This window comes from Microcaecilia unicolor, chromosome 7 (assembly GCF_901765095.1).
Source record: "Microcaecilia unicolor chromosome 7, aMicUni1.1, whole genome shotgun sequence".
Taxonomy (NCBI): domain Eukaryota; kingdom Metazoa; phylum Chordata; class Amphibia; order Gymnophiona; family Siphonopidae; genus Microcaecilia; species Microcaecilia unicolor.
Window position 1 is genome coordinate 164,712,317 of NC_044037.1, and position 22,369 is coordinate 164,734,685.

Consider the following 22,369-nt stretch of genomic DNA (forward strand, 5'->3'; position numbering starts at 1 on the left):
CACTAGGAATACAGATTGAGATATAGAACTAAAGGCCAAGGGTTATATTTTACTGTGAGAGGTAGAGAGAGAATTAAATCTACAATGAAACAGAAAGGGAAAGATTAATGTCTGACACAAACAATGGGGAGGTATGAAACAAGATAGGAGAAGAGTGATGAAAGAGCAGTGATGAGGTCAGAATACAGAGTGGCATCACTGCCTAACTGGCTGTTAGTCCTATGTGGGCCCAGCACATTTTTTCCTGGAAATTCACTAGGACTAGCAAGTTGAAAAGTGTGCACTTACAGTATAACATAGTAGGGCTTTTCCCCTTTTTTTCTATCCTCAGACTTTAGATCTATGCTGCAGTGATTATAGGGGTAGGTACTTTTTAGGAGATGTGGTGGACAGTATTCCATCTACTCTCAATGAGTAATGTAGCTTGGCCTCCACCTTCCTCCTGATGCTCCGTACAGTCAGCCACTTTACCTATCCACTCTGATAGCATTAATCTGGGGAGGAGATGACTCTCAGGAATGCATTTGCCAGTGGCGTAGCTATGGGTGGGCCTGGGTGGGCACAGACCCACCCATTCTTGGCTCAGGCCCACCCAGCGGCAGCACCCCACATCAACACTCCTCTTTGGTGTCCTGGCATCTGACCGCCCGTCGCTGAACCCCTTCCCTCCCTGGTGTACCTTACAGGCGTCCCCGGTGCCTGCAGTGATTCAATTATTGCTGCCTTCACCAGCCCTGCAGACTTTCATCGGCCAGGTCCCGCCCTCGCTTTCATCATTTCCTGTCTGGTGAGACCCAGCCGATGGAGGCCTGTGGAGTCAGCGCAGGCACAGGCAGCAATAATTGAATCACTGCAGGTGCTGGGGACGCCTATAAGGTACACCAGGGAGGGATGGGGTTCAGTGACAGGCACTCAGATGCCACGATGCCAAGGAGGAGGAGAGATGTTGATGTGGGGGAGGTGAAAAAAAATCTATACTTTTTTTTTTATATCTCTGGGGGGGGGGGGGGGGGGGGGAGCTGTGCCGTGCCATGGAAGGGTTCATCTAAGTTAGCTCTGGGTCCATCCAACCATCCAAAATACTGGGTCTGGCTACACCACTGGTATTTGCCCATGAGGGAACTCTGGGAAAACCATTTTATTGGTCTATTTTTAATTAAATTGGTCTCTTTTCAATATGCATAAAACAATTCACTCTCCCTTTTTCTGGGCTATGCTATACTGTTTGCATAAAAAAAAGCAAAGACTACTGCTAGGGGTAGCCCTGCCCCTGTTTCCAGGCTGGTAATAAGAGGGCTGACTAGGAATCCCCCTATATCCATGTTTCATGATTCCCTGAATAAGTCTAGTAGATTTTGTCAAAACATCCACCTTTTCTCAATACTTTGTAATATTATACTTATTGAGCATCAGAGAGACTGATAGAGACTTATCTTATTATTGGACTATCCCAACGGGAGCCTGTTTCACATACGCTTCTTCAGGGGGAGTCCTCAGTCTCATTCTCAGTGACACCACTCACCATTCATACTGCTCAGAATGTGAATGTTTGACGAGATCTACTAGACTTGTTCAGGAAATCATGAAACATGGTGTGTTAAATTTTGTGATACAAAACATTTTGATAAAGAATACAAAATGAAAAGAAAAAAAAGTTATATATCAGCATGGATGTTTTTTTTTTTGGGAGCCTATGATCAAATGCAGCTGAGCTAAGAAGGCTTAATTATGCAGTTCTTTTGAATAGTGTCTTGGTTTCAGCACCAACTGAGGCCCTTTTTCCTCCTGTGATTGGATATGTATAGTTGAATGTGATGAACAATTAAGAACCGTTTACACAGATTCCCTGAACATACTAGTGATCTTTTGTGGAAGCGTATTTAGTTCAGTGACAAGCTTGTTTAATGTTGAGCATCCTTACTCTGTTAAAAAAAAATTATAGAGCAAAGCAGTGAATGAGTCCTAACAATTGTGCTGAATGTGGGAAATAAAAATTGGGTGGGTTAAAAGAGACACTTGAATTAATCATTTAGGACCCCTTTTACCAAGCTGTGACAAAAGGGGGCCGGTGCTAGTGTTGGCACATGTTTTATACACATGCCGAGGCCCCCTCTTACCACAGCTGGTAAAAGGGAAGGTCTCGCTTTCCTGCAGGAAATGGCTGGGTGGCAAGTAAAGTACTTGCCGCTCAGCTAATTTGAGGGGAGCCCTTACCGCCACCCATTGAAGTGGCGGTAAGGGCTCCTACGCTAACCCAGCCGTAACTGGGATATGCATGGCACTACCCAATTACCGCCAGGTACAGTCCAGCACTACAAAAATAAATTTTTGTAGGGATGGGAAGTACCGCCGGGCTGCTGTGGTAGCCCGGCGGTACTTCCGTTATCGTGAGTGGTAAGGCCGCGTTTGGCTTACCGCCACTTAGTAAAAGGAGCCGTTATTTTTTCTAGTTAGCTTAGGGTGACATAATTTTTTTTAATTATAATAAGTCTTAGCATAGCTGCCGGGTATTGCATTTTAAAGTCAGGTAGTAGAATATGATGGGGAGACCATGAGATGGGAGGGGAATCCCCTATGTACTGTTCTTTCCTGCACAACGTATGGTCTTATTGTTGTTTTGCTGTTACATTTATAGCCTAATTGGGCAGCGGGATGTTATTGCCTAATAAAGTCAATCCATTAGAAGGAAGTACAATATTCTAATGTTAAAATGTTGAAGCATAAACAGAGGGAGGAAATGGGGGGGGGGGGATAAAATGATAAAAGTTTGATGACTGTACGTAGCAAATTGCCTTATTTGTTTATTTTTGCTTTGAAGTGTCATCAATAAAAACATTGAAAGATAAAGTCAGGTAGTAGGGTTCTGGATTGGAGAGTCCAGAGAGAGAGAGAGAGAGAGAGAGAAAAAAATGAAGGTATGAGCTCCAACTAAAAGAAAGGAGAAGAAAAGAAGTTGTACAAGAAAGACCATAGAAAAGAGAGAAAGGCGACAAATGGACATTTAAAACTACATGTATTAAATATAAGTTCAGAGATATAGTTACCTGAGAGACTGCAGTCCTGGAGTAAGTGCTAATCCTGGAAAACAAGAGGTTAACACAAAACATCAATTCTCATGGATCTTCCTCCACCCCCATCCCGCTATCTGTTGGAGTTCCTCAGGGATCTGTCCTTGGACCCCTTCTTTTTTCAATCTACACCTCTTCCCTGGGCTCACTGATCTCATCTCACAGTTTCCAATACCATCTTTATGCTGACGACACCCAGCTTTACCTCTCCACACCAGAAATCACTGCGGAAACCCAGGCCAAAGTATCAGCCTGCTTATCCGACATTGCTGCCTGGATGTCCAACCGCCACCTGAAACTGAACATGGCCAAGACCGAGCTCATTGTCTTTCCACCCAAACCCACTTCTCCTCTCCCTCCACTCTCTATTTCAGTCGACAACACCCTCATCCTCCCCGTCTTATCTGCCCGCAACCTCGGAGTCATCTTCGACTCCTCCCTCTCCTTCTCTGCCCATATCCAGAAGACAGCCAAGACCTGTTGCTTCTTTCTCTATAACATCAGCAAAATTCGCCCCTTCCTCTTCGAGCACACCACCCGAACTCTCATCCACTCTCTCATCACCTCTCGCCTTGACTACTGCAACCTACTCCTCACTGGCCTCCCACTTAACCATCTATCCCCCCTTCAATCCGTTCAGAACTCTGCTGCCCATCTTATCTTCCGCCTAGACCGATATGCTCATATCACCCCTCTCCTCAAGTCACTTCACTGGCTTCCAATCGGGTACCGCATACAGTTCAAGCTTCTCCTACTAACCTACAAATGCACTCAATCTGCAGCCCCTCATTACCTCTCTACCCTCATCTCCCCTTTCGCTCCTACCCGTAACCTCTGCTCACAGGACAAATCCCTCCTCTCAGTACCCTTCTCCACCACTGCCAACTCCAGGCTCCGCCCTTTCTGCCTCGCCTCACCCCATGCTTGGAATAAACTCCCTGAGCCCATACGCCAAGCCCCCTCCCTGCCCATCTTCAAATCCTTGCTCAAAGCTCACCTCTTCAATGTCGCTTTCGGCACCTAACCATTGTACCTCTATCCAGGAAATCTAGACTGCCCCCAATTTGATTGACTGTACTTTTTTGTCCTTTACATTGTAAGCTCCTTTGAGCAGGGACTGTCCTTCTTTGTTAGATTGTACAGCGCCGCGTAACCCTGGTAGCGCTTTAGATATGTTAAATAGTAGTAGTTATTTCAGACACTAACATTTAGTTAAGAGAAAACTTTTTACAGAGGGATTACTTATCTGATATATATTTTCCTAGTGCTGTTCAAATATGTTCTATATTGTTATTATTCTTAGTTTTGTAACCTGGATCCAGTTAGGTTGCTAAAGAAAAGAGAGATTAAATAATATTTATTAGATTACAGTGTTATTGAGTATTATTTAAAGTGATTAGTAAAAACAAATTGCAGTTAGCAGAGTTTATCTGATTTCCGCCTTAAACCTTTTCCTTTTCTTTTTTGTAGTAGGCACCTGTTCACCTTGGGGGGGGGGGGGGGGGGGAATCACACCTGAGGTAACGGCCACTGATTACACAGGCAAGGTAATTGTAGGGTGTGGTTTGGCTCCCGGAGCGGGGCTTACATTACAAAGCATGCAGACTGTGAAAAACTGCAGGAAGACCTTAAGAAGTTGGAAGACTGGACATCCATATGGCAGGTGAATTTAATGTGGACAAATGCAAAGTGATGCACATTGGGAAGAATAATCCAAATCTTAGTTACTTGGTGCTTAGATCCAACTTAGGAGTCAGCACCCAAGAAAAAGATCAAGGTGTCACCATAGACAATATGCTGAAATCTATCCAGTGTGTGGTGGTGGCCAAAAAAGCAAGCAGGACGCTAGGAGTTATTAGGGAATGGATAGAAAATAAGAAAAAGAATATTATAATGCCTCTGTATCGCTCCATGGTGTGACCACACTTTGAATCTTGTGTGCAATTCTGGTTGCCATATCTTAAAAAAGATATAGAGGAATTATAAAAGGTTCAAAGAAGGGTAACCAAAATGACTAAAGGGATGGAATTCCTCTCATATGAGGAAACGCTTAAGAGGTTAGGGTTCTTCAGCTTGGAAAAGAGAAGGCTGAGGGGGGCATATGATAGAGGTCTACAAAATACTTAGTAAACATAAGTCAGGTAAATATAAAACTTTTTTTTAATCTTTCAAAAGGGACTCTCAAGGATGTTACATGGTACTACTTTTAAGGTTTAACAGTTTTTATTCAGGATCAAAACAAAATATATCCAACACTAAGCAACTGTAATCCGTTGGGTTGGTCATGAGCCCTTGGGCCCTGGCCGAGGCCAGCAGGGCGCCGACCCAGGTCAAGGGGAGACCGACCCCCCACCACACACCCCAGCTACACAATACCCATAAGCTACCCCTCCCCACAGTCCCTCAGGAAGAAGGGAAATAGGCATACAGGCGGGCCTTGCAGCTGAACCGGAACCCACGCACACAGAGCCACTCGTGCAGGCCTCACGGCCGAACGGGAACCCAGACACACACAGGGAGGGGTGAAAGAACCCAGAGGGCCCCCCAGGACCCCAAGATGCCAGACGCGCTGAACACCAGCAATAGGGCAGAGGGAGAAACAAAGGACCAGAGCGGGCCACACCCACCCAGGGGACTAGCGCAGGACAGGGGAACTAACACAGCAACCCCCCCTCCCCCCCACCACCAGGGTAGGAAGCCCCAGGCAGAAGCCAGAGGAACCAGACACAAAAGGAAGGCAGAAAGCCTTTGCCTCAAACCCACTGTAGACAGAGGCAAACAGAACAAAAAGGGTTAAGCTTGTAGAACCAGCAGAGAGAGAGTTCCATAAATCAACAAACAATCAGAGAGAACGCTTCCCTTCCCCGAGAGGGAGCAGGGCCGATAGAACAAACACACTAGCAGATGCAGGAACACAATACACACAGTACAGAAAGGGTTAAACTCACTGAGCCAGCAGGCCGGGACAGGGGGAAGAGAAATCCTTAAAACAAACAAACAAAGGAGATAACGCTCTCACTCAGCCCAGAGCCCAGAGGCTGAGCAATGCCCAGCCCCCACTAAACAAACGAGCAGCTGACCCTGATTACAGAGCTAAGCACACACACACACACAGCAGCAGCTAACCCAGAGAGAAGGAAAAGAAAGCTCTAACACAAACACAGATCCCTGTCAGAACCCAGAGCACATTCTGAGAGAAAACTATCAGGCTTTCCAGTTACCACCAAGCGTAAGTAACGCAAAAGCAGAGGAACTCTTCAGCTGCAGGCTAAAGTACTATCCCCTGACGTCAGCTCAAACCCTGGCAGCCAATCAGAAGAGACGTCCCCCCCCTCCCCCTCAGCCAAACCGGCAGAATCATAACATCACCCCCCCTTCAAGGGCCCCCCTTACCCCGGCTACGAGGTTTAGGTTTGTGAGGGAAAAGGCGATGGAACCGTCTGACTAAGACCGGCGCGTGGACATGAGTAGCGTCCTCCCAGGAGTTGTCTGCCGGTCCATATCCCTTCCACGCAATGAGATACTGGAGATGTCCCCGGAAGCGCCTCGCATCCAAGACATCCCGGACTTTGTATTCCCCCTGGGAGGCTGAGATGGCTGGACTAGCCGGCAATGCGGGCAAAGTCCCTTTTCTCAGAATCACAGGCTTCAGCAAGGACACATGAAAGGTGTTATGTACCCGTAATGTAGGTGGTAACTTTAGCTGATAACAGACCCGATTCACTTGCCTCACAATGGGATACGGGCCCACAAATCGAGGTGCAAAGCGGGAGGAGGGGATCTTCAGACGAAGATTACGCGTGGACAACCACATCAAGTCGCCAGGCTGGAAGCGCGGTTCCACTCTGCGAGACCGATCCGCTGCCGGGACATCCGAGTTGGTTTTCAAGGGGGATGGTATCCGCGGATGTCTTCCACATACGATGTAAAAGGGCGAAGCGCCCGTGGCCGAGCTTACTCGGTTGTTATGAGTGAATTCTGCCCAAGGCAGCAGCTGACTCCAGTCATTGTGGTGCTCATTGACATACATCCGCAGGAACTGCTTCAATCATTGGTTCACTCGTTCTGTTTGGCCATTGGATTGTGGGTGATATCCCGACGAAAAGTTCAGCTTTACTTCAAGGGCCCGATTCAGGGCTCTCCAGAACTTTGAGACAAACTGTACTCCTTGATCGGAGGTAATAGATTCTGGCAGACCATGGAGACGAAAAATAGCGCTGAGGAAATACTGTGCCAGCTTCACCGCTGAAGGAAGGGTAGGCATGGGTATGAAGTGGGCCATTTTAGAAAACCGGTCCACCACTACCCAGACAACTGTGTGCCCTTCAGAGTTGGGCAGATCCGTAACAAAGTCCATGGCAATGTGGGTCCACAGTCTCTCAGGTACCAGTAAAGGCATCAGCAACCCCTGGGGTCTCCGACAGTCAGCTTTATGCTGGGCGCACTCAGGACACGCAGCCACGAACTCCCGCACATCCCGATCAAGTGAAGGCCACCAATACTGCTGGGAGATGAACCGCTTGGTTCCCAGAATCCCGGGATGTCCTGCCATTTGAGAGGCATGCCCCCATTGTCCTTTACATAAGTAATGCCATACTGGGAAAAGACCAAGGGTCCATCGAGCCCAGCATCCTGTCCACGACAGCGGCCAATCCAGGCCAAGGGCACCTGGCAAGCTTCCCAAACGTACAAACATTCTATACATGTTATTCCTGGAATTTTGGAGTTTTCAAAGTCCGTTTAGTAGCGGTTTATGGACTTGTCCTTTAGGAAACCGTCCAACCCCTTTTTAAACTCTGCTAAGCTAACCGCCTTCACCACTTTCTCCGGCAACGAATTCCAGAGTTTAATTACACGCTGGGTGAAGAAAACTTTTCTCCGATTTGTTTTAAATTTACTACACTGTAGTTTCATCGCATGCCCCCTAGTCCTAGTATTTTTGGAAAGCGTGAACAGACGCTTCACATCCACCTGTTCCACTCCACTCATTATTTTATATACCTCTATCATGTCTCCCCTCAGCCGTCTCTTCTCCAAGCTATATAGCCCTAGCCTCCTTAGCCATAGGGAAGTCGTCCCATCCCCGCTATCATTTTAATCGCCCTTCGCTGCACCTTTTCCAATTCTACTATATCTTTCTTGAGATGCGGTGACCAGAATTGAACACAATACTCAAGGTGCGGTCGCACCATGGAGCGATACAACGGCATTATAACATCCTCACACCTGTTTTCCATGCCTTTCCTGATAATACCCAACATTCTATTCGCTTTCTTAGCCGCAGCAGCACACTGAGCAGAAGGTTTCAGCGACGACACCCAGATCCCTTTCTTGGTCCGTAACTCCTAACGTGGAACCTTGCATGACGTAGCTATAATTCGGGTTCTTTTTTCCTACATGCATCACCTTGCACTTGCTCACATTAAACATCATCTGCCATTTAGCCGCCCAGTCTCCTAAGGTCCTCTTGTAATTTTTCACAATCCTGTCGCGATTTAACGACTTTGAATAACTTTGTGTCATCAGCAAATTTAATTACCTCGCTAGTTACTCCCATCTCTAAATCATTTATAAATATATTAAAAAGCAGCGGTCCTAGCACGGACCCCTGAGGAACCCCACTAACTACCCTTCTCCATTGTGAATACTGCCCATTTAACCCCACTCTCTGTTTCCCATCCTTCAACCAGTTTTTAATCCACAATAGGACATTTCCTCCTATCCCATGACCCTCCAATTTCCTCTGTAGCCTTTCATGCGGTACCTTGTCAAACGCCTTTTGAAAATCCAGATACAGCCGGGGTGGCACAAAGGTCATACCCGCAGGTACTGCTAGCGTCATCGTGGGCACAATGACATCGGGTTTAATTACATACTGCAGGAGTTCTTCCTCCAGGTCAGCCTCCATGGACCGGGAGAGGTCGTCTGCCTTGATGTTCTTCTCCGCTGGACGATAAGTCAGAATGAAATCAAAGCGGGAGAAGAATAGTGCCCACCGGGCCTGGCGAGGATTCAGCCTTCTCGCTTCTCGTAAATAAGTCAGATTTTTATAGTCCGTGAACACCGTGAAGGGCTCCTGCGCCCCTTCCAGCAGATGACGCCATTCTTCCAGGGCCAATTTAATGGCTAATAGCTCCTGATCCCCAATGGCATAATTCTTCTCGGCAGGGGTATACTTTTTAGAGAAGAATGCACATGGGAGAAGTTTCCCACTGGGGTGGGCCTAGGACAGCACTGCTCCTACGCCAACCGATGATGCGTCCACTTCCACGAAAAATGTATTTGTCGGGTTGGGATGGCGCAACACTGGAGCTCCAACAAACGCCTGTTTCAGATTCTCAAAGGCCTGACACGCCTCAGGCGACCAGTTGCGGGCGTCAGCGTTCTTCTTAGTCAAGGCAGTAAGAGGGGCAGTCAGGGACGAGTAATTCCAAATAAACTGCCTATAGTAGTTTGCAAAACCTAAGAAGCGCTGTAGAGCCTTACGCCCCGTAGGTTGCTGCCAGTGCAGGATGGCTGTCAGCTTACTGGGGTCCATACGCAGCCCATGGTTAGAAATGATGTACCCCAGGAAGAGCAGTTCGGAGCGATGGAATTCACATTTTTCCAATTTCACATAGAGGTGGTTCTCCCTCAACCGCTGCAATACGGTCTTCATGTGCTCTTGGTGATCTTCCTCAGCCCTTGAAAAAATCAAAATGTCGTCCAAGTAGACCATCATGAACTTATACAGGAGATCCCTGAAGATGTCATTCATGAAGGCTTGGAAGACGGCTGGAGCATTAGCAAGTCCAAACGGCATTACAAGGTATTCGTAATGCCCGTCGCGGGTGTTAAACGCCGTCTTTCACTCATCCCCCTCCTTGATCCGCACAAGGTTGTAGGCCCCCCTGAGATCGAGCTTGGAGAAGATCTGGGCCCCCTGGAGGCGGTCAAACATCTCAGAAATCAAGGGAAGGGGGTATTTGTCCTTCCGCGTGATGGCATTGAGTCCCCTGTAGTCAATACAGGGGCGCAACCCCCCATCCTTCTTCTCCATGAAGAATAATCCAGCCCCCGCGGGTGATTTAGAGGGCCGGATGAAGCCTCTAGCTAGGTTCTCTCGAATATACTGGGACATGGTTTCCGTCTCTGGCCAGGATAGGGGGTATATGCGGCCACGGGGAGGTTCAGTGCCTGGTAGTAGCTCTATGGCATAGTCATAGGAGCGATGGGGAGGCAGAATCTCTGCTTGCTGTTTGGAAAAAACATCTCCAAAGGATCTGTATGGCCCCGGTAACATAACATTGGCTCGCTCCAAAGGAAGCGTCACTGGGGCTGGCGAGACCTTATCCAAACAGACCTTCTGGCAGCCCGGGCCCCACGCCGTCAATTCACCCCGGGCCCAATCAATGCAGGGGTTGTGCAGGCGAAGCCAGAGTAATCCCAGGATTATGGCCTCAGTGGCCGACGGAAGGACGTAGAAGGAGATAACTTCTTTGTGTAAGACTCCTATCCGTATGGTCATAGGCACGGTCCTGGAGCGGAGAACTCCCCGAACCAGTCCCCAAGCCGCTGAGACAGTGATGGACTGAGGTAACTCCATCGTAGGAATTTGATGAACCCGCACCAGGTCCGCGCTGATAAAGTTGCCTCCTGCCCCCGAGTCAACTAGCGCCTCAAAACAAGGGGTATCCTTAATCACCAGTAGAACTGGCACCAAAACCTGCATCCAAGGGGAGACGGACTTTGGCCCTGACCCGGTCTCCCTAGCCGGTATCAGGGCTGCTGGTTTCCCGACTTCTTTCTCTTCGGGCACTCGCGGACAAAGTGCCCCTTCACTCCACAATACAGGCACAGCCCCTTAGAGCGTCTCCGCTGTCTCTCCTGGGCCGCCCGGTCAACCTGCATAGGTTCAGACCCGTCGGGCACACCCAACGACTGGGAAGCAGGGCTTTTGTGCGAGCTCCTCGAGTTAGCCCCTGCAACCTGCTGACCAGCGCGACGTTCATAGGCCCGCTCCCTGAACCGGATGTCCACCTGGGTGCAGAGACGGATGAGGTCGTTCAGATCTGAGGGCAGCTCCCAGCCTGTGAGTTCGTCCTTAATGTTGGCCGAGACCCCATGCCAGAATACCGCAGTCAGGCTTGGGTTATCCCAACCTAGCTCTGCGGCCAAGGTCCGAAACTGGATGGCGTACTCACCCAGAGAGAGTCGCCCCTGATGTAGGTTCAACAGCTGAGTCACCGCCGAGGAGGGCTTCCCGTGTTCCTCAAAGATGAGCCGAAATTGTTTCAAGAACTCTGCCAAATTATCCAGGAGGGGATCCTTCTTCTCCCATAAGGGCGAGGCCCAGGCCAGAGCAGTAGAGAGATAATATAAGCCACCTTTGCCCGATCCGAAGGAAAATCCTGGGCCTGCAACTTGAAGACAATTTGGCATTGATTGAGGAAACCCTGGCAGGTCTTACTGTCGCCCTCATACCTCGGGGGCGTAGCCACCCGAATCCCTTGGCCACATGCGTGGGAACCCAGCGGAGTAGAAGCTGGCAGGCCCTCCACAGCCCCCATGATGGTCAGCGCATCTACCTGTTGAGACAGTGCGTTCACGACTCCTGATACCTGTTGTAGCTGAGCATGCAATTGCTGGAGAAGCTGCATGGGGGATGGATCGGTCGAGCTCATGGCTTTTGCGTTCTGTAATCCGTTGGGTTGATCGTGAGCCCTTGGGCCCTGGCCGAGGCCAGCAGGGCGCCGACCCAGGCCAAGGGGAGACCGGCCCACCACCACACACCCCAGCTACACAATACCCATAAGCTACCCCTCCCCACAGTCCCTCAGGAAGAAGGGAAATAAGCATACAGGCGGGCCTCGCAACCGAACCGGAACCCACGCACACAGAGCCACTCGTGCAGGCCTCACGGCCGAACGGGAACCCAGACACACACAGGGAGGGGTGAAAGAACCCAGAGGGCCCCCCGGGACCCCAAGATGCCAGACATGCGCTGAACACCAGCAATAGGGCAGAGGGAGAAACAAAGGACCAGAGCGGGCCACACCCACCCAGGGGACTAGCGCAGGACAGGGGAACTAACACAGCAACCCACCCCCCCACCAGGGTAGGAAGCCCCAGGCAGAAGCCAGAGGAACCAGACACAAAAGGAAGGCAGAAAGCCTTTGCCTCAAACCCACTGTAGACAGAGGCAAACAGAACACAAAGGGTTAAGCTTGTAGAGCCAGCAGAGAGAGAGTTCCATAAATCAACAAACAATCAGAGAGAATGCTTCCCTTCCCGAGAGGGAGCAGGGCCGATAGAACAAACACACTGGCAGAGGCAGGAACACAATACACACAGTACACAAAGGGTTAAACTCACAGAAATCCTTAAAACAAACAAAGGAGATAACCTCTCACTCAGCCCAGAGCTGAGGCTGAGCAATGCCCAGCCCTCACTAAACAAATGAGCAGCTGACCCTGATTACAGAGCTACGCACACACACACAGCAGCAGCTAACCCAGAGGGAAGGAAAAGAAACTCTAACACGAACACAGATCCCTGTCAGAACCCAGAGCACGTTCTGAGAGAAAACTATCAGGCTTTCTAGTTACCACCAAGCGTAAGTAACGCAAAAGCAGAGGAACTCTTCAGCTGCAGGCTAAAGTACTATCCCCTGACGTCAGCACAAACCCTGGCAGCCAATCAGAAGAGATGTCCCCCCTCCCCCTCAGCCAAACCGGCAGAATCATAACAGCAACTAAGCAACAAGTCCAAATAGTAACATCAAACTACAAGATAATGAGCAAGCTTAACAAAATAATAAGCAAAAACATCTTACAGCAACAACTATGTAACACATGATCCTTTTTTTTTGTTATGATAAACGTCCCACTACCCTCCACCCTCGTAACCTTGTTTACCATTCAACTTTATCAAATATGATCAAGATTACCCCCTCCTCCCTCAGAATATACTACTGAGATGACCGGTGTCTAGGTTCTTATGACCCCTGGTCATCTTAAAATAATAACACTCGATAAACCTAATCCTCCCTCCCCTTCCCAGGCAGAGAACCCCAAACCCGCTCCTAATATAACAATGACCACTTAAGATACACTCTGAAACCTATTCAGCACAGCACTTCTTGCTTTGTGAGAGATAGAATACAAATAGCATTTCTTCATCCCTTTGGGGAAGTCCTACCCTCTCGAGCCTCCTGCAACTGGAGAGCATGCAATCTGTTTCTCCATACATGGTACTACTTTTAAAACGAACAGGAGGAAATCTTTTTTCACTCAATGAACAGTTAAGCTCTGGAACTTGTTGCCAGAGGATGTGATATCAGCAGCTAGTGTATCTGAGGTTAAAAAAAGGTTTGGACAAGTTTCTGGAGGAAAACTCCATAGTCTGCTGTTGAGATAGGCATGGGGAAAGCCACTGTTTGTCCCTGGATCGGCCACTGCTGGAAGCAGGATACTGGGATAGATGGACCATTGGTCTGACTCAGTATGGCTTTTCTTATGTTCACAAAAGTTTGCCTAAGGCCCCATAGATGGTTAAAGGGTGCAACGTGGTGTAGCTGGCAGGGATCCCCATATCCTACCAGCTGAAGACATTGGCAGTTGGACATAACTCCCCTCGAGGCAGTCAGTGGCAGCGTTCCCAGCCGCTGACAACTACACCTTGTGTATACCCAGTTCTCGTGCATGAATTGAGCATGAGTGAGATACTGGTATTGGTGGCTGCCACTGACTGCTGTGATGGGAGTTATGGCTGGCTGCCAATGTCTTCAACTGGCAGGACTTGGGGATTCCCAACAGTGACGGTATTTAATTTTAAACCTGAGTGAGGAGGGGAGCAAGGGAATGGGGAACAGCGGGTGGGGATGGAGAGAAAATGCCTCTGCCCACCCATTCTACCTATTGGCCCACTAAAATATGCTGTCTGGCTACAATGCTTACTTGTTGCATTTGTATCCCACATTTTACCACCAATTTGCAGGCTCAATACATCATGCTGATGTATATGCTAGTATTCTAAACACTCACACTTGTAACATATGTATAAATGTTAGTACCTGGTTTATAGGATTGCTTTGAATGTATGGAAATGTCACTTTAATTTAATTCCCTTCTATATATATAGCTTTCTCCTGTTGTTTTCCCCCTCTCCTACAACATACATACCATAGAGCCTATGGAGCTGCTGCTGCTTATCGATAGTCTAAAATGTGAAGAAAAGGCCTAAAATCCACTTTAGGGCCAATGTACTAAGCCGCAAAAAAAGTTTGCAGCTTAGCAGCAGTTTTTGCAAAAGTTATTTATGAGATGCAAATGAGTTCCTGCTTTATTTAAATCCCTTAGGTAAATTCCACAAGCAATTTCTCACACATTGCCATGGCAGGGAACTTTGTACATTCTCAACCATGACAACAAAAGATTTATTGGAGAAATGTTCTTTCTCTTGCCCTGGTGCCAACATTGTACAAGATGATGGTGCTTAACCTCTATGTTCCAATGTACCACAATGGCAATGCATGGGGCAGGAGCAAGTGGGGATCACCCAGCTCCTATGGGGGATTCACTAGTGAGAGTGAATGGGAACTTGGGGAGATCACAAGGACACATAGGGGAGGACATTTCAAAGGGATGGAGCTTGGGAGCACTGGTTTATGTACTTTTATCCTTGGATTGAATTGGGGGAGGAGGTATCCGGAGGGAGCAGTACATCACCAGGACTTCAAGGTTCCCCTCCCAGGGATCTTGGATATTGGCAGTAGCAGCTCTTCCCTCCCATTGACCTTAGATATTGGCAGTAGTAGCAGCTCTTTTATAACATGCTGCATGAAAACCTCGAGCCCAGGGAAGAACAAAATATAACAATTAAACTATACCTTATAATTATAAAAGTATTGCCACACTGGGACAGACCAAAGATCACTCAAGCCCAGCATCCTGTTTCCAACAGTGGCCAGTACAGGTCACAATGAGGTGCAGTGTTTGTTTGTTTGTTTGTGTGTGTGTGTGTGTGTGGGGGTTATGGTGCAAAAACTGGTCTGTGAATCATTTTTCATATTCTGGTTTTCTCAAAATCATGTATTAATGAGCTGGTTTGTATCACAACCAGTCATTAATGTGACATTTACACAAACTTTCATGCAAAGTTAGGTTTATGCAAAAGATTACTACTGCAAAGGACACCCTGAAGTGATACCAGAACAATTCAACAACAATGCATGTTTTGGGTATGTGCACTAGTAATTATTTAAGAGACCATCAGAAAATATCAATGAGCCAAAGCAGCAACTTAAAGAGTTATAGATTTGATATACTGCATTTCTGTGATACCACCAAAGCAGTTTACATTATTATATGTAGGTACTTTCTCTGTCCTTAGTGGGCTTACAATCTAAGGCCCTCTTTTATAAAGCCGTGCGGCAATGCTGACATAGCCCATTCACTCTGGGGCCCAAAGTTAATCAATTTTGTCCACAACCGGCAAGCATTATCTGTCATCTGTTCCTCTTAAAATGCATGCTGAGTTCTGCATTGATTAAGTTGCTGCTTTGGCTCATTGATTTTTTTTCTGATGGCCCGTTAAATTATCAGTAGTCACATACACAGAACTATGTATGCCTTTAAAACTTAGACAAAACATAAGCGCCCTTACAGCCTAGATACCTTGTTATAAAATTACCCTTTTGAAAAATGATAAGACTGCCGAACTTGTGCAATAGGTGTGTGCATAAATTACACCAGTTTCCAAAGGTAGAACGTTATTGGACTCCCTTCATAATTAGTCGATTATTTTCCAGATAAGAAAAATGTTTTCAAGTGGCACCAGTTAAGATCAATTAGGTCTTCTTTTTTTTATACAGAACATTTTTGAGTATCGATTTGAGATATAATCCTATCTCAAATAGATTATTTTAGTGCTTTGTATGCAGGTGTACATAAAAAATCCCATAATAGGTTGCAGCTCTGGCAGAATACAGCAGCCAGATTGATATGAGGTTGTAGGAAATTTGGTAGTGCACTCCTTTACTGAGAGATCTACACTGGTTGCCAGTGTGTGCATGTATAGATTTTAAGGTGGCATGTCTGGTGTTTAAAATTATTCATGGCTGTTGTTCTTATGCCCATGTGCAGTTATTAACTATTCCTGCTGCCCAATCTGCATGATGTAAATAGGAACATCAAACAGTTTGAAATGTCTATATGCGAATGCTAGAAGCCTAAGAAATAAGATGGGAGAGTTAGAATATAACGCATTAAATGAAAAATTAGATAAAATAGTCATCTCTGAGACCTGGTGGAAGGAGAATAACCAGTGGAACACTGTCATACTGGGGTACAAATTATATTGTAGTGATAAGAGTGGATCAAATTGCTGGAGGGGTAGCATTGTATGTTAAAGAGGGCCTTGAACCAAATAGATTGAAAATTCTGCAGGAAACAAAACACTTGTTGGAATCACTGTGGATTGAAATTCCATGTGTAAAGGGTAAAAGGATAGTGATAGGAGTGTATTACCATTCGCCTGACCAGGATGAACAGACGGATGTAGAAATATTATCGGAAATTAGGGAGGCTAACAAACTGGGCAACACAATAATAATGGCTGATTTCAATTACCCTGATATTGACTGGGTATGACCATCAGAGCATGCTAGGGAGGTAAAATTCCTTGACAAAATCAAGGACTGCTTTATGGAGCAGCTGGTATAGGAGCCGACAAGAGAAGTTAAAATGCTAGACCTAGTCATTAGTGGAGTGCATGATCTAGTGCGTAAGGTAATGGTGATGGGGCCGCTTGATAACAGTGATCTGTCACGGTCTCAGGCTCAAAACAAACAGTCACGAACTCTGTAACAACATGAGCCCTTGGCCTACTGTCGTCGAGCGGCAGCAGGAGGCAAAAACCCCCAACCAGGACTAGGCTAACAAGTAAGGATGGAGCTGAATTCTGGAACGGACTTGGTTTGGCAGGCACTGGATTCTGGAACGGTCTTGGCTTGACTTAACTGGAGGCTGGAATGGACTTGGCTTGGCAGCAGTGGCGTACCAAGGGGGGGGGTGGGGGCGGTCCGCCCCGGGTGCACGCCGCTGGGGGGGTGCCATGGTGCGCGCCTATGGGCTCCGACTTCGCGAACTTTGCTCGTTCGCTGCAGCTCCCTCTGCCCCAGAACAGGTTACTTCCTGTTCCGGGGCAGAGGGAGCTGCAGCGAACGAGCGAAATTCACGAAGTCGGAGCCCACAGGCACACGCCGCGGCACCCCCCCAGCGGCGTACACCTGGGGGGGTGTCATTTCGCCGGGGAGGGGGGAAGGTGTCATTTCGCAGGCGGGGGGGGGGGGGCGCTGCACCCGTGGGGGGGGGCGCATCGGCGATCCGCCCTGGGTGCCAACCACGCTAGGAATGCCACTGCTTGGCAGGCAGTGCTAGAACAGACTGGACTAGAGCTGAAGCTGTAGACAGGCAATGTAGGAACAGACAGGACTGGAGCTGAAGCTATAGGCAGATAATGCTGGAACAACAGGATTCAGGATACTCAAGCAGGATTCAGGATTTCTCAAACAAACAGGATTCAGGATTCTCACACAAGCTTGGCTGGAACAGGATTCAGGATGCTCAAGTAAACAGGATTCAGGATTCTCACACAAGCTTGGCTGGAATAGGATTCAGGATTCTCAAACTGGGCTGACACAAGCAGGGTCAGAACTAAAGCTGAAGGCTTGCAGGGCAGACACAAGCAGGAAGGGAACTGAAGCTAAAGACAAACAGGACAGACACAAAGCTGACTCACACAGACAAACAGAGAAGAACAGAAGCAGAAGTGCACACAGGCACCCTAAACAAGAAATCAAGACAGAAGTGCCCATGGGCACACAGACTAGAGCAAGGCAGAAGTGCTACACTGCACACGGACTAACTTGGAGACATTGACATTTGACATTGAAAAGGCCCTGAATGAAAGTCCACCACTTCCTTATAAACAGGACAGAGGCAGGAAATACACTGAACACCAAAGTGAGGCTTGAAACACATAGGAAAGAAACAACAATGCAGACAGGAGCCAGCTCAGAAGCTGACCATCGGAAATAAAGTGAGTCAAAGAGGGGTCACGGCCACAGTCGTGACATGATCATAATATGATCAGATTTGATATTAGCTTTGGAGAAAGTATAAACAGGAAATCAAATACGTTAGCATTTAACTTTCAAAAAGGAGACTATGATAAACTGAGAAGAACGGTGAAAAAAAACTTAGAGGAACAGCTGCGAGTGTCAAAAATTTACATCAGGCGTGGATGCTGTTTAAAAATACCATCCTGGAAGCCCAGGCCAAATATATTCCATGTATTAAAAAAGGAGGGAGAAAGACCAAACAACAGCTGGCATGGTTAAAACATGAGGTGAAGGAAGCTATTAGAGCTAAAAGAAAATCTTTCAGAAAACTGGTTAAAGGTTTAGAAAACAGAGAGTAGGGTTAAATGGTCAGTATTCTCCATGGAGAAGGGTAGATAGTGGGGTTCCCCAGGGGTCTGTGCTGGGACCGCTGCTTTTTAACATATTTATAAATGATCTAGAAATGGGAGTAACTAGTGAGGTAATTCAATTTGCAGATGACACAAAGTTATTCAAAGTTGTTAAATCCTGAGAGGATTGTGAAAAATTACAAGAGGACCTTACGAGACTGGGAGACTGGGCGTCTAAATGGCAGATGACGTTTAATGTGAGCAAGTGCAAAGTGATGCATGTGGGAAAGAGGAACCCGAACTATAGTTACGTAATGCAAGGTTCCACATTAGGAGTCACCGACCAAGAAAGGGATCTTAGCATCATTGTTGGTGATACGTTGAAACCCTCTGCTCAGTGTGCTGCGGTGGCTAAGAAAGCAAATAGAATGTTAGGTATTATTAGGAAAGAAATGGAAAACAAAAGTGAGGACGTTATAATGCCTTTGTATCGGTCCATGGTGTGACCACACCTCGAATATTGTGTTCAATTCTGGTCGCCGCATCTCAAAAAAGATATAGTGGAATTAGAAAAGGTACCGAGAAGGATGACGAAAATGATAAAGGGGATGGGACGACTTCCCTATGAGGAAAGGCTGTAGCATCTGGGGCTCTTCAGCTTGGAGAAAAGAAGGCTGAGGGGAGATATGATAGAGGTCTATAAAATAATGAGTGGAGTGGAACAGGTAGACGTGAATCATTTGTTTTCTCTTCCCAAAAATACTAGGACTAGGGGGCATGCGATGAAGCTACAAAGTAGTAAATTTAATAAGAATTGGAGAAAATGTTTCTTCACTCAACGTGTAATTAAACTCTGGAATTTGTTGCCAGAGAATGTGGTAAAGGCAGTTAGCTTAGTGGGGTTTAAAGAGGGTCTGGACGGCTTCCTAAAGGAAAAGTCCATAGACCATTATTAAATGGACTTGGGGAAAATCTACTGCTATTTATGGAATAAGCAGCATAAAATGTATTGAACCTTTTTTGGGATCTTGTCAGGTATTTGTGACCTGGATTGGTCACTGTTGGAAACAGGATGCTGGGCTTGATGGACCTTTGGTCTGTCCCAGCGTGGCAATACTTATGTACTTATCCTTATTAAGATTGGGCTATCCATCTGTTAATCAAGTTTATTTCGAACGCTATAATGAAAGTTGTATTATTTCAGAAAGCTTTAAAGACTTAGGGACTCCTTTATCAACCCACGCTAGCAGATCCCAATGGGCTCCGCTGGTATTTCTGCATGGGAACCGCTAGCACGGCTTGATAAGAGGCCCTTTTAGTAAATATTTAAAATCTGCTTAGTAAGTGTTTTGTAGTTGTTGTGTTTTGGAGTGGTGAGCCCTTGGGCCACAGTCGCAGGCCCGACTGCGGCAGACAGAGCACCTCCAAGGCCCACAAAGAGAGGCAAGAGCAGGAAACTGATACAGTCAGATCTCTAAGACTAGGCCAGACAGAAACTCAGGAACAAAGCTCTGGCAGGAACCAGGAACAAGGCTCTGGCAGGAACCAGGACCAAGGCTCTGGCAGGAGCCAGGAACAAGACTTGGCTTTAGCAGGAACCAGGAAGAAGGCTCGGCTTTGGCTGGAACCAGTAACGAGGCTCTGGCAGGAACCAGGAACAAGGCTCGGCTCTGGCAGGAACCAAGAATAAGGATCAGCTTAGGCAGGATCAGGGAACAAAGCTGAGCTTTGGAAGGAACCAGGAACAAGGCTAGACTTTAGCAGGAACCAGAAACGAGGCTCTGGCAGGAACCAGGAACAAGGCTTCGCTTTGGCAGGACCAGGAACAAGGCTCTACCAGGACATATGGCAGAACTAAACATAACCAAGACTGAGCTTCTTATCTTTCCCCCTAAACCTACCTCTCTTCTTCCCCCATTCTCTATCTCTGTGGATAACACTCTCATCCTCCCTGTCTCGTCAGCTCGTAACCTTGGGGACATCTTTGACTCCTCTCTCTCTCTCTGCACATATCCAACAGACTGCTAAAAGCTGTTGTTTCATTCTCTATAATATCACCAAAATTTTGTCTCTTCCTTTCTGAGCACACTACCAAAACACTTATTCACACTCTTATCACCTCTCAGTTAGAATACTGCAACTTGCTTCTCACAGGTCTCCTACTAAGCCATCTCTGTCCCCTTCAGTCTGTTCAAAATTCTGCTGCACAACTTGTATTCCGCTGGTGTTGCTATGCTCATATTAACCCTCTCCTCAAGTCACTTCATTGGCTCCATATCTATTTCCACATACAGTTCAAACTCCTCTTACTGACTTACAAGTGCATTCACTCTGCATCTCCTCTCTTATCTCTCTCTACACTCCTCCCCAGAAACGCCATTCATTGGGTAAATCTCTCTTATCTGTACCCTTCTCCTCCACTGCCAACTCCAGACTCCGTTCCTTTTATCTTGCTGCACCATACGCCTGGAATAGACTTTCTGAATCAGTACGTCAAGCTCTATCTTTGGCTGTATTCAAATCTAGGCTAAAAGTCCACCTATTTGAAGCTGCTTTTAACTCCTAACCCCTATTCATTTGCTCAGTACCCATGTCTATTGTATAATTTCCACCTTAAGTAATTCCCTTTTCCCTTATTTGTCCTGTTTGTCCTGATTAGATTGTAAGTTCTGTTGAGCATGGACTGTCTCTTACATGTTCAAGTGTACAGCTCTGCGTACATCTAGTAGCACTTTAGAAATGATAAGTAGTAGTAGTAGTAACCAGGAACAAGGTTCGGCTTCAGCAGGAACCAGGAACAAGTCTCAGCTAGAACTAGGAACAAGGTTTGGCTTAGGCAGAAACCAGGAACAAGGCTTGGCTTTGGCAGGAACAAGGAACAAGGTTGAGCAGGAACCAGGAATAAGAAACAAGGCTGAGCAGGAACCAGAAACAAAACTTGGCAGGTACCAGGAACCAAGAACAAGGCAAGCAGGAACCAGGAACAAAGCAAGCAGGAACCAGACTTGTTGCGAAGGCACTGTGAGTGGGGCTGAACTGCCTTAAGAGTGTTCAGGCTCCGACGCCACCCAGACATGCTCAGGCATGCCTCCTCCCTGACATGCTGCCGTCAGCTCAGATCTGCGGAGCTGCAGCTCACTTGCGTGCCCCAGGAGCAGGGTGTGTGCGGAGGTGAAAGTCATTGCCGCTGTACTTCACTGGGCTCAGACACTGCTGGACTTCGCTGGGCTCAAGCGTAGTTACAGTAAGATCATGACAGTAGTTTTTCAAAATTTGTAACCTGCTTTGATTCCATGCTGATACAAGCAGGATATAAATACAATGCAATCCGCTTAAGTGCAAGGGTCTGGGACCAAAGAAATGCATGCAGTTAACCAGAGCGTGCACTTAACCTGTGTAACATGATTCCAGGCTTCTTTCTGCATATGTAGGGAATCCAACAGTGATAGATTACGAGCCAGTTCAGTTTATCCTTACCAGTCTGGTCATCCATAACGCTCATCAGACGACGTAGCCCAAGAGCCCGATAATGTTGTTTGAAATTGGCTATTATGCCCTGATTCATAGGTTGGATCAGAGAGGTAGTTTTTGGTGGCAGGAAGACCACCTTGACATTAGACAGCCTGACATCATCCCTGTGTGCAGCACAATTATCACAAAGCAGCAAAATATGATGCTTTTGTGCCCGTATTCTAGTGTCTAACTTCTTTAGCCACTGCTTCCAAATTTCCCCAGTCATCCATTAATTTGCGTTAGCCTCGTATGACATAGGAAGTTGCTTAACTTTCTTGAAGCAACAGGGCTGTTTGCTCTTTCCAATGATGAGGGGTTCCAACTTCTCACTCCCA